The sequence below is a fragment of the Eptatretus burgeri genome, chromosome 4, assembly GCF_056783735.1.
Source record: "Eptatretus burgeri isolate ZD-2024b chromosome 4, Ebu_testis_v1, whole genome shotgun sequence".
NCBI lineage: Eukaryota > Metazoa > Chordata > Myxini > Myxiniformes > Myxinidae > Eptatretus > Eptatretus burgeri.
In genome coordinates this window covers 64,961,057-64,974,285 of record NC_140964.1, presented here as the reverse complement: position 1 = coordinate 64,974,285, position 13,229 = coordinate 64,961,057, and the positions used below count along the sequence as shown (strand labels likewise).

Here is a 13,229-nt window from a genome sequence, read left to right as displayed (position 1 = left end):
AGACGCCCGTGTTAGTAGCGTGCACCATGATCCTCTTCATGCCATTGGTGTAGGCATGGAAGCAGTGAAGCATCATTCGGTAGTCTGCTTCTTCGTGTGAACATGGTTGAAGCCCAGAAACATCAAGTGTTGCAGAGGAGGCAACCTCATACTTGCTTTTATGCACTTCCAAGTCAGGAATTTGTGCAAGAAGCTTTTCTTTCAAACGAGTTGAGTTTGTGCGCTGTGGCATATCGCTACCAAGTTGCTGAAGTCATGACCTGTAGAGTCGTACAAGGCTTGACAGCTTAAAAATGTGTTCAGCGTGCTCTTCTTCTTCTCGAGACCCTTCAATATAGGATACCAATTCGGCAAAGGCTATAGACTCAGGCGTTAGATGTGGATCTTCCTTCTGAGCCTCTTTCCTGACAAGTGTGCGGTGTCTATTGCATAAGGCAGTCAAACACTGTTTGTGGTATATAGCATCTATTGCGGTCATATCACCTGAGGACAGCTTGGCAAGCAGTCGGGTATCACGAAGCTCTGTTGCCATTTTTTCGAACATTTGCATCTATCTGTGCTGTAGCAGCTCTATGATAACCTTCCTCCACTTTGTCGTCACAAAAGAAGCAGGGCAGGCTTTTGTCAGTTTGAATGGAAGAACCAGGGAATGCCCCTCGTAGTCTGCCTTTGAGTGGAGAAGTCTCAGTCTCTCTTACTTTGGCTATCTTCTTGCAGGCACGCTCAACTTTCTCTTTGCTAAACTTCATGTGGCATGTTTTGTGCCATTTTGCATTGTGCAGGGAAAAAGTTGTAGCTATACCTTGGCCGTCATCCAAACGTGACAAATTTATGTCCATTGGCAGGGCACCAAGTGAGTGTAGCTCCTGGATATGTTCAGCTATTGTATCATAAGCTCGGGACTGATGGGCATCCTTGGATTGAGATGGGTCTCTCAGCGGTTCCGATGAACGTTTTTGACATAGGGCACAAAGTGTCCAATCTGTTTCGGGCAAAACCACATCAGAAGCACTGTCCAGCTTTATTTTCTTGGTTGCCATATTAGTCTATTCTACGTCAGGTTAGTTACAGGTAGGCATGCACCTTGGAATGGTCACCATCTTTCCTGAAAAGAAAGTGAAATCTGTTATATTTATATAACTGAGATATCTACATCAAATATTTCAGTTTTTGTCATACAATATGTAGCCTAATCAGATTAATGTTCTGAAAATGAAACAAATTATCATATTAATGACCAATTCTGAAAATAAAACAAACCATCAGATTAATGGCAAGTTCTGAAAACAAAATAAAACATTAGAATAATGAAATGATATACATGTATGGTCTTCCTGAGAAGTAAACAAAAATAAAGCATTAATTCATTGAATTGCTCACCCTATGTGTTAAGTGTTTTGATGACTTTCGTTGATCTTGTTCTGAATACAATGTAATTTAAGCTACGTAATTGAATTTCTTGTCCCGAAAAACCTATATTTAGCCATAAGATCATGTTCTATGCCAAACAGAAAAAAAACAACGAGATTGATATTTGCATTACCTGCAGAGGACAGCCATCTTGGATTTTGTTCCAATCACATTTATGGTATTTTCAGGCATCTCATTGAATTATTTGACCCTAAAAACCTATAAATCGGCACCAAGATCATGTTTTTATGTCAAATAGAACCAAAGTTCTGACAAAATATCAAAATCGGCAATATGCAGGGCGGCCATCTTGGATTTCTTGATTTTGAGTGTGATCCCTTGGTTTGCCAGCGTGGATCCAGTTAGAAATGAATTCAGCATACTCAAAAACCCCTATATACAAATTTTCATGCTTTCTTCCGGAAGTGAACATCTTGGCCTCATATTCTACATATCTACTGGACTAATAGGTTTTTGGGGTCATAGAATTCAAGGAAGGTGATGTCGAGTACGTGTAGCCACTCCACTTATTGTACCACTTTTTAAAGATAAATACCCTTTTATAGGTTATGGAGACAAGTTTGGAGATCTTTATATTGCTTTATACCTGGTGTTGGCTTAATGGTTAGAGTGGTGAGCTTGGGATCCGAGGATCTTGAGTTCAAATCCCACTTGGCTGTTGAATTAACACTCGGTGGGGTTGACTCTGCCTGTCATCCTTCTGAGGTCGACAAAATGAGTGCCAGCTTGTTGGTGTCCTGTGTTGGTATCCTGGACGAGTGGTGACTCGTCCAGGATTGTGCCCAATAGCCAAGGAGACTGCTTAGGCAACACCAATGCTCTGCACAGAGTATGGTCACAATGGATGGATGGATGTTGCTTAATTTTGCATTTATGAAAATATGATATAACCAGTACCTGGGTCCTGCATGAGATTTTGTGTGTGCTGGATGACCACTTCAACGACGCACGGTGGATACCAGTTCACCTCCATGACATGCTCGCTCTACCTCAGCAGCATCCTCTGGTCTACAATGAGTTCATGAAGGGACACTTCACAGAAAATAAAAATATAGCCATGCGTTTTAGAAACTGGCACTTGATCAGGCATACGAACAAAACAATGCTGTGGTGAAGGATGATGGCGGAGCTGTTGGCTTGATTGAGTCTCCTGCTGCTCTCCAAAAGTGGATGGTCAGTGGTGCAGAGATGGCACACCTCTTCACGGACTTTTGAGCATCAGTGGATCAAGCACTGTGAACCCCCGAGGTGTGCCACCATGAACAGTGACCAGGGGTGCAGAAAGCATTCGTACAAGATGACCAGGCATTAAGGTCTGCCATAGATGGTTATGGCATTCCTTTTTTCAAAGAAAGTGGTGACCTGCTCATTCTGGACACACACAAAATCACAGATAGGTCAATTGTGAACTCTCTTTATGGGATAGAGAAACTTGGATGTGAGCAGTACAACACTTTTGTTCAGGAATGACTCGTAGAATGTACCAAGCCACTACATGATGTCATCAAGAAGAACAAGCTCCCCCGATTCAGCACTACATGCCAGAATATGAAAGCACAGGGACTTATGGTGACACTGAAAAGTGACTGCGACCTCTTCTATAAGCTCTACTGTATGTTGCTTGTAAAGCTCCTGGGGGAAATCTGGAAGTGTCCTTCCATCACAAGAATCAAACATGCCCTCCGTCATTGTCAGATAGGGGAAAGCTGAGACAAGGCACCAAATCCGACATTGTTTAGTGCCTCAAAGATACAGTTATAGAAAAGGAGCACAACAGTCCAGATGCCGAAGTTGTTGTGCTAGAATGCTAGATGGACATATCATTGTACTTATGTTGAAACCTGGAGCAGCCAAAACATTCCAGGAGTATGCACAGGATGTCTTTCTGCCATATGTAAATTCAAAGCGAGAAATAGCTCAGAGGGTTGATGTCATCTGGGATGATTACAGGTCAGATTCATTGAAGGCACAAACCAGAGAGAGGAGGTGGAAAGAAATCAGTCAAAGGGTTGAGCCAAAGAATGCAGTACCCAAAAACTGGAAAGAGTTCTTGCAGCTCCCTGACAACAGGAAGGAACTGTTCTCATTCCTCAGTGGAGAAGTTGTCAACATTCAAATGGAGAAACAAGTAATCAGCACGCTGAATGAAAATGTTGTTTGTCGCCACACAAGAAACATGGAAGGTTTAGCCCCTTTCACATATGAGGAATCAGACAGCTGGATGATGCTTCATGTTGCTGATGCAGCCAGATTACACAAAACTGTTCTCATCTGCACCATGGACAGTGATGTCGTTGTTCTGACAGTGTATATATTTCAAAAGCTGCAAATGGCATTGACTGCCCTATTGGTGACGTTCGCAAGCATTTGTGCATGGTCTCAGCTCATGATATCTCAACTTCGATTGGGCCTAAGAATTCCATTGCACTTCCAATGTTTCACGCCATTACTGGGTGTGATACCACCTCTTCCTTTGCTGGCAGAGGAAAGAAGAATGCATGGGATACATGGAGCATGTGTCCTGATGTTACAAGGGAGTTGATGAAGCGGATGGAACAACCACAGATGTCAGATGTTGATGCTGCGATGAATGCTTTGGAGAGATTCGTCGTACTTCTTTATGACTGATCAAGTTCTAGACACCATGTTGATGAGCTCATGTTCGACCTGTTGACATGGAAAGGCAAAGACGTGAGCAACATTCCATTGACCAAGGGTGCTCGACTTCAGCACACAAGACGAGCAGTATACCAGGCCGGTCACATCTGGAGTCGGGTGCTTGAACCAAAGGTGACATCCCCACAACCAGATGGATGGGGAATGTGACAATGACAAATTGATTCGATTTTAGTGAAGATCCGAATCCGGATCTGGCTTCTCAAAATTTTTTAAGTGATTCTTCACCATTGAGAGATAGGGCTTAAAAACGACATATATAGCACGATATTTACCCTCACCAAAGGAGAGGGTATTGCATTTTGGTCCATTTGTTTGTTACTTGGCAAAAAAAATGTTTGTCTAGTATGTTTATCGTCTCTGTTTGTTTGTGTGTGTGTTTGTGTGTTCTTTTTTGTCAAGTATGTTGATCGCCTCCGTTTGTTTGTGTGTTTGTGTGTGTCTTTGTGTTTGTTTGTCTGTCCGCTCGCTTCCAGCCCAAACCGCTTCAAGCGATCGCTATTAAATTTTCAGAAATTAATGTCACTGACCCTGCGATGGTCCCACATTGAAGTTTCGTCGAATATGAAAAGGGCTACATTGGCCAATAGGCCAATTTGAGCCAAATTTTCTAAAATCCTGAAATTTCATCGGATTGACTTGAAATTTGAACAGGATTTGCAGATCATGTCAGTGAATTCAAGCACCGATTACTTTGAGGTTATCTTAGGTCAAAAGGTCAACATAGTCTATAAGGTCAACCCAAAACAAATCGAGGCGAAACCTTACACGTATGACTACCTCTCCATGAGGGACAAAAGGTTCACACATATGATATAGGTCATATGGTTTGGCAACCATGTTGGATTTACCTAAACTCTATAAAATACACCACTCAAAAGAAGTCCTGGTGAGGGTCTGCAATCTCTGATTGCTCTTTTTCTTGTTCAAAAATGTATTGGGCCAGATGTGTTTTCGTGGATCAGGCATTACGGGGCAGAGGTATGCGCTCTACCGAGTGCCTTTGTGGATAGTTCATGTGATGTCTGGCATTTCATATTTGACTGTGAGCTTATCTGACTCATGGCATTTCGGTATCTACAACTACAAATCTTAATTCAACTTCCTTGTTCTCCACACTTGGCATTGTTTTGACTGTTGTTATACCTTCGACATCAAAATCAATACGCTTCTCAGTTGAGACTACCACTACAACTTGGTAAAGTTTCATGACGATTGGTTTATTGTAACCTGAAGGTGATTGACAAATAAACAGACAAACAAACAGACAAGCCGGTAGGCAGCGATGGGTCTCTGAGCATGGAAACTATAAGATATAGAGCAAAATGGATATCATATCGCGGATAGGGAATCACCTTAAGATTTTGCATATCAAATCTCATCCAGTTCCATCTCCTGATAACTAGTCGGTATCCATTTGAATGAAAAGTACCGAAAATGCGGTTTGAAATCGGAAATCCCCAAAGTTCGAGGGGGTGCTGTGGGTGAACAAAGATCTAAATCGAAAATCTGGCTCGATTGTTTTGCACAATGTATTCCAGACGATTAGTGTGAATTTTCATGAACATCCGACCATAACCCTAGGAGGAGTAGCATTTGGCGCGAAGGCACCTCCAGCTCGCGCATATTATCGATTTTTGCACTAATTGACCTTTGACTCCTGACCTAAGCGAAATCGGTCAATATGTCCTGAGGCACAGTTGTTGTACTCATTGAGTACCATGAACCTGCAAAGTTTCATTCGTATCGATGCACTCACCTGGTCGCAAGGGGGCCTTCAGTTTTCGCCAATTTTCGTGCATACCCTAATTGTAGGGGGCGCTGCAGGTAAAGTATTCCATATATCACAAAAACCGGAATATATTTGATAGAGCATTACCTGTAGATCATTCCTGCCAAATTTCATAACCCTACGTGGGATAATGGCTTTCGGAATTGATTTCGAGTGAACGGTACCGATTTTGAAGGTTTTTCGGTTGTTGCTAGGGAACCAAAGCATCGCTAGCAACCATCACAACTTCCAACGCACTAGGTCATAAGATGTACCTACCACCCGAGTTTGGTCAAAATCCGCCCACGTTTACTACCAATTATGCTGATGATAAACGAACAAACATCCAAACAAACATCCAAACAAACATCCAAACAAACAGACAAAATTACTGACAATGAAGGTCACCTATTTTGGCGACCCAACAGAATGACAAAATCGACTTCCAATATACTTGCTAAATCAAACAAACAGACAGACGGGGGTGAAAACATAACCTCCATCCACCTTCGGTGATGGAGGTAATAACGAACCTATTTTGGATATGCTCGCACTGAAAAGCCTATATTCAATTTATGTGATTGACTTGAGTGCTCAAAAGGAAACAAGAAGAAGACATCGTGCAGAGCCATAAAACATGCAGAGCAAAATCCATAAAACAAATTTGACCTCAAAAATTATTGGTGGTTGAATTCAATGACAAAATATGCAACTCCTATTCAAATTTCAAGTCAATCGGATGAAAATTGACAATTTTAGAAATTCTGCCTGTTGAACTTTTGACCGATGTTGACCTCAAAAATAATTGGTTGTTGAATTTAGTGACCTGAAATATAAATTATCTTCAAATTTCAAGTCAATTGGATGAAAATTGAGGATTTTAGAAATATCACCTAAGTTGTTGAACGTTGGCCTATTTTAAGATTTTGACCTCGAAAACAACAGACCTCTTCCTTATGACAAACTCTACCATGTGGTGAAGTTTCGTGAAGATCGGTTTAAAATTGTGACCCGTAGGCTATAGACTAACAGACAGACAAACAGAATAACAAAATCGACCAACCAATATACTTGAAAAATCTTCGATTTTGCAAGTAATAAAGTCGAACAGAGTGGACACTTCTCTATATATTTACAGAGGAGAGAGTGAAGAAGTCGATGCCCATTACCTGCTTCTGGAAGAAACAGAATTCCAGATTAATGTCGAAAATGGTGTTGTGATTTATCTTACATCCTGTAGATGCTTGCGCATTTATGCACTTTGTTTTGATTAATATTTGAGATGAGTATTAAAGTGCCAACAGGATTATATGTAAATCAAATCAATCTGAATTAACGAAAATTATTCATTCAAAGTCAAAAGCTTTGTATGAATAACGTTGATACGATTGAAACAAAAGGTGCTGTAAGAATTGATGTTTTAGTCATGAGAGAACCTGCGAAAACCCTAAATAATACTGGTTCGCTTGAAATAAATAAGACAAAACCTATGTTGAAGAAATATTCAAAAAGGGAGGGGAGTGGAGGATTTATTTTATTCTTCCCTTTTTTATTGGCAGATATTGGTGCGGCAGGAGCTTTGACGGGTGGTATTGTTACAGTGCCGGTGCGTCGGCCGTGAGCACAACCGCTGGACGGAGCCGCAATTCGACTCGACCGATTGCCCGGAATTCAGATCGTTCTTCTCCGGAGAAGACGGATTCCTTTTAGACCGAAATCCGCCAATGGGTAGAACACGTGGGGTAGGGTCGATTGCCAACTTCAATTTACCTAAGTACCCACGTGGTCCAACTACCGGGGAATTTCACCTTCGACGGAACTCGTACGAAACCGAGCCGCTTGGCGAGCTCGTTCCGTGTGCGATCCCGAGCGGTTTTAATCACCGAGAACCGTCCGACCGAATTATCCTGCAACCATGGCAATGGCCAACTAATCCCTCACACACGACATGCTCAGTCAATGAAAGAAGGAACACAAACGAGCTGAAAACATTTAACAATTGGGGTTTATTTATACTGCAATGGGGATATGAGGGGAGCACATAAAGCAGAGTTATACCGAATAAAAGAAATGCAATGCAATGATATACAGCACACAAAGCACTTATCAGTTTTCTACTTGTTAGACAGGCCCACGGACACACATACGCACACACACCCAAGAAATGTTGGCTGATGCCTTTAATACGGACTTCAGCTCGGAGGGACAGATGAGCTGAAGCCCAGGACCTATCTGGGACCTTTCCACCTCGTGTCGTCTTCCAGCTGTTCGGGCCGGGCACCAGCGAGGGCGAGCTGGTTCCAACCACCGCGAGCCGCTATCCTTTCCAAGCTCCGGCAAATCCCCTCGCGCTCCGGAACACGTGCTGGTGAGACGAGGCGCCGATCCTTCCCAAAGATGCGTCGCTTCCCCGAAGAACCACCGACCAAGATGAGGCCAAAGAGTCGCACCAAGCTGCGAACCAAGCAGAGACCATGAAGAGCTCCACGAACCAAGAAGAGCCATCCGAACCAGACCACGAAGCAGAGCGAAAACCGAACCAGCACCAGAACAACCCCCTCCAATCTGCACCAGAACAAAACCCACTAATCTTTCGAGCCAAGCAGAGGGTCCCCTTCTTATACCTCTTAGTCCGCTTTGCTTCCGGCGTGACTCATTCGCCCTCGTGCCCGACCCCCCCCCCACAACCTCGGGTGGGGGCTGTTTACCTTGCTGAATCACGGGACGGGAGGGTTCTTCTTCATTGCAGAGGTGGGGGTCGTTTTTCTTTGTTGTTGTTCTGATTGAACCCTAACTATTAAAATAAATCACAGCGCATTTACATAGATTTACCCATTAAACAATGGAAGGCGAGCTATCTATAAAACACATACTTACCGAGATAACTGAGCTAAAGGACCTGAATGTTGAGTGTGATCGATTTCCAAATTCGCAACAGTATTTCATCAGCAGTTAAAAACTGCGAACGAAAGGAAGGCTCAACTACAGGCGAAAAGGGAGATGGAAAGACAACAAAGAGATAGAGAAATTTTTTTTTGGAGATTTTGCTCAAAAACTTGAAAGCCTATCTGATAAAGCAAGATTGTTTGTTGAAGATATGCTTTCTTCTATCGCACAAGCTGGTATAAAACTAACTAAAAGAGTAAATGGATAATATCTTTCCACTAAATAAATGAGCATTGATAAATGGTTTAAAGAGTTAAAGCTTGTGTTGGCTTAGTGGTTAGGGTGGTGGGCTCGGGATCTTGGGGTCCTGAGTTCGAGCTCCGTTTTTTCCGCTGAATTAACACCAGGTGGGGTTGATTCAGCCTGTCATCCTTCTGAGGTCAGCAAAATGAGTACCAGTGCACTGTTATAATGGTTGGATCGGCGTTATCCTGTGCCTGCAACCCCAGTGTGGTAATCTTCATCCTGCTGATGAAGCAGCACTTGGAAGGATGGAAAGAAGAATTTGCAAAGAAAACAACATTGAATATATAGTGTGTTCCAGAAAGACCTGAACAACTTAGGTTATTGGTATATTTAGAACCACAAATGATAAAACGCTACGCTTTGGTGTATATGATACAGAAACTCACAACGTTTTGTGCACCCCATCAACACACTTCAATGTCAGCTCCATTTGTTACGTGAAGGACATCAAGTTGGTACACGAGTTCTTACCATGTTCGTCTCGGCATGTTTGCGTCCACCAGTGTGCAAACAGCTGTGATCCCAGAACGAAGATCCTGCAGGTTTGCCACTTTGGTGTTGTAGACAACATCTTTGACAAACCCCAAAAGAACAAGAGTATTGAGAAAAAGTTAAAACGATGACTCGTAGAGCACTTGCTCGAGTACCACGATGGCATTGTTTCCACCGAGTACTGTTTATATGTTATTAAGCGGTACCAAGCACTCCGTTCCGTTGGAGTGCTTTTTAGGCACTTTGAATCAAGCAAGATGCTTGGAAAGCGATAGCAAGCTGCTTGCTCACATAATGCACCCCAGGATTGCAGGGTGTTCAAAATTATTGCCTTGTTACCTCATTGTCAATTTATCTTTGCTCTTCCATGAGCCTCGCTCTTGGAGGAAGAGAAAGAGAAAAACATTATATGAATATTAATAACCCGTTTTACACTCATGACGATCGATCATGTTTCGACTTTGAAAATGAATAGACGTCACTGATCACTCCTGTGACGTCGGCTATAATGTAAGATTATGTCAAATATGTTCTCTTGTGGTTAGTGTGAGTACCTGATGAAAATGTTAATATTATGAAGGAAATTAACTTTATCTGAACATGACAAATGTTTATCTAAAAGGTGAGAAAAGAGAAACAAAAACTAATTCAAACCAAGAATTCTCCCCTAATGTTTCGATGCCGGTGCAGCTTACATGGTGGTTGGTGAATGGCGGGAGTTAAGACTATACTTTCAGAGATCATTTCTATAGTTTGTTAGTCAAGAAATGTAATTGAAAGTCACTGTACATGTTAACTCTGATGCGGTATGGAAATCTCACTTCCTGAGCATGAAGCCAGTCCAAGGTGCTTCTGCTAACATGATTGCTTCTTGCAATTGATGATCGGTCTCTTCACCGCATGTTGGTCGTGTGGTGGAAGATATTCTTATTGGTTAATTTGTAACTTAAATTCAAAGAGAGGTTAAATGTTATTATATTTATGAGTAACTTCATTTTTTGTATATTTCATTTAACTCAATAATATTTTGTTAAAATATCATCAGCTGCAATGGCTCTTGATAGAATGCATTCCTACATCAGGCTGAACAGTTTATGTTTTGTATTTTGCATGTCGGTCATATTTGGATTTGGAGCTCAACCAAAATTAAATCGTCTTGTTCCTGTCACCGAACCAACATCTCCACCTCATTTCGTTATAATCTGCCCATAAATTATATTTTGACCTGAAAAATAATTGGTGGTTTAATTCAGTGAGCTGATATGAAAATCCTGTTCAACTTTGTCAATCAGATGAAAACTGACAATTTTAGAAATTGTTTTTCATCTTGACCTAATTTTTAATCTCATGACCTAATTATAGACATTTTAACATTTTCCACCAAAACTCGACCAAATATTGGCCGATCGGAACTAAATTGCCTTCACTCAAAAACGGAGAGGAAGTCGCATTTATGCTTAATTTACATCATCCTACTAAACTATTGGGTCGCCGAAATAGGTGACCCTTATTGTCAGTAATTCTGTCTGTTTGTTTGGATGTTTGTTCGTTTGTCATCAGCATAATTGGTAGTAAACGTGGGCCGATTTTGACCAAACTCGGAAGGTAGGTACATCTTATGACCTCGTGCTTTGGAAATTGTGATGGTTGCTATGGACGCTTTGGTTCCCTAGCAACAACCGAAAAACCTTCAAAATCGGTACCGTTCACGCGAAATCAATTCTGAAAGCCATTATCCCACCTAGGGTTATGAAATTTGGCAGGAATGATCTACAGGTGATGCTCTATCAAATATATTCCGGTTTTTGTGATATATGGAATACTTTACCCGCAGTGCCCCCTACAATTCGGGTATGCGCGAAAATTGGCGAAAATTGAAGGCCCCCTAGCGACCAGGTGAGTGTATCGATACGAATGAAACTTTGCAGGTTCATGGTACTCAATGAGTACTACAACTTTGCATCAGGACATATTGACCGTTTCACTTAGGTCAGGGGTCAAAGGTCAATTCGTGCAAAAATCGATAATATGCGAGAGCTGGAGGTGCCTTCGCACCAAATGCTACTCCTTCTAGGGTTATGGTCGGATTGTCATGAAAATTCACACTAATCGTCTGGAATACATTTTGCACAAACGATCAAGCCGGATTTTCAATTTAGGTCTTTGTTCACCCACAGCACCCCCTCGAACTTTGGGGATTTCCGATGTCAAACCGCATTTTCGGTACTTTTCATTCAAATGGATACCGAGTAGTTCAAATTCATTCAATATACTGAGTAGTTATCAGTAGATGGAACTGGATGAGATTTGATATGCATAATCTTAAGGTGATTCCCTATCCTCTATATGACATCCATTTTGCTCTATATCTTATAGTTTCCAAATGGCAACCCTCTCAACTTGGGTGTCCGAGGGCCATTGAGCATTCCCGCTGAAAATTCAAAGTAGACTAGCTCCAAGACGATTGAACCGAATCGAATGAATCTTTACATGCTTATAGACCGTAATGAGTACTACAATTTTACTCGTTTGCATAATTACCTGTCTCGTTTAGTTCAGGGGGGTCAAAGTTCAATAAGTGCATTTTTCAGTCAAAATGTCTATTCAAGTCCCCCTACCGGCAAAACGGCTCAACCGATCCAAACAATTTTTGCACGTGAATTTGCACTCCCCAATGAGTAGTACAAGTTTGCTCATTTGCATAATGACCTATCTCCACTAGGTCAGCGGTCAAAGGTAAATAAGTGCATTTTTAGGACAGATGCTTAGGCACTATGTGCCTAGCACCCGGTGCTGTCATTACCTGCCAGGTAATCTGAGCTCTTGCAGAGCGAAACGGCACATCCTGTGGCTAGGAATCCTTTCATATGTTATTTCACAATATTGCGCATTAGTAAGTAGATCTTCGACTGCGATTGTGATTGGATGATCATACAAACACCGTTTCTCGACACCTACGATTGTCGCAATACTAACAGTCCTGCTCGGCAACCCATCGCCGCCTACCGGCTTGTCATTTATGTTTATCTCCTTTGTTTCTGCCAATATTGGAGGATTTTCAGAATGAAATTTTGCCTCAATAATGGGAATACAAAGAATGCGGAGTTAACAAAATGTTTTCTGACCTTGACGACCTAATTTTGAAGGTCATGACCCAATTATATCAGGCGAATAAACGGCTTCAGCCAAACCATCAGGCAAGACCTGCTCAACATCAAGTGGCATGACCATATTACAAACGAGAGTCTCGTGGAGGTGATCGGCAACTGATGGTGCCTCAGCAGTAGCAATGTGATGGAACGCAAGGCAACATGGCTGGGCCATGTGATTCAGTACGGTGGACTGGCTGCAGCTGTTGTGGATGTTTTTCCAGAGGGATTTCATCGTTTGCTAGGTCGATCAAAGATGCATTGGGTTAATAACATCCGAGAGTGGTCAGAGTGCAATATCACTGAAAAGTGGCAGCGCTGGAAAGATGGGTTGTATCGAAAGTACCGGCAGTGGTTCTGGTGGTGTATAATTTGAAGAGACGACCACGTGCTTATGCCTATGCCAAATTATGATGATCATGATAATAATTTTCACTAAAATTTCACAAAGGTTTGGCCGATCAAAACGAAATTGCCCTCTCTAGATAACCCAGAGCAAGGTGCATTTAAGCTTAATT

The 13,229-nt window shown here is 42.0% G+C and overlaps 1 non-coding gene across 1 annotated transcript; it reads left to right on the top strand.

The window, feature by feature from the left end:
• The first annotated feature begins 10,283 nt into the window (after window positions 1-10,283).
• On the top strand, window positions 10,284-10,497 carry LOC147028234 (small nucleolar RNA U3). The gene has a single exon (XR_015057877.1). It is a non-coding gene; the product is annotated as a small nucleolar RNA U3 (small nucleolar RNA).
• Window positions 10,498-13,229: the final 2,732 nt, after the last annotated feature.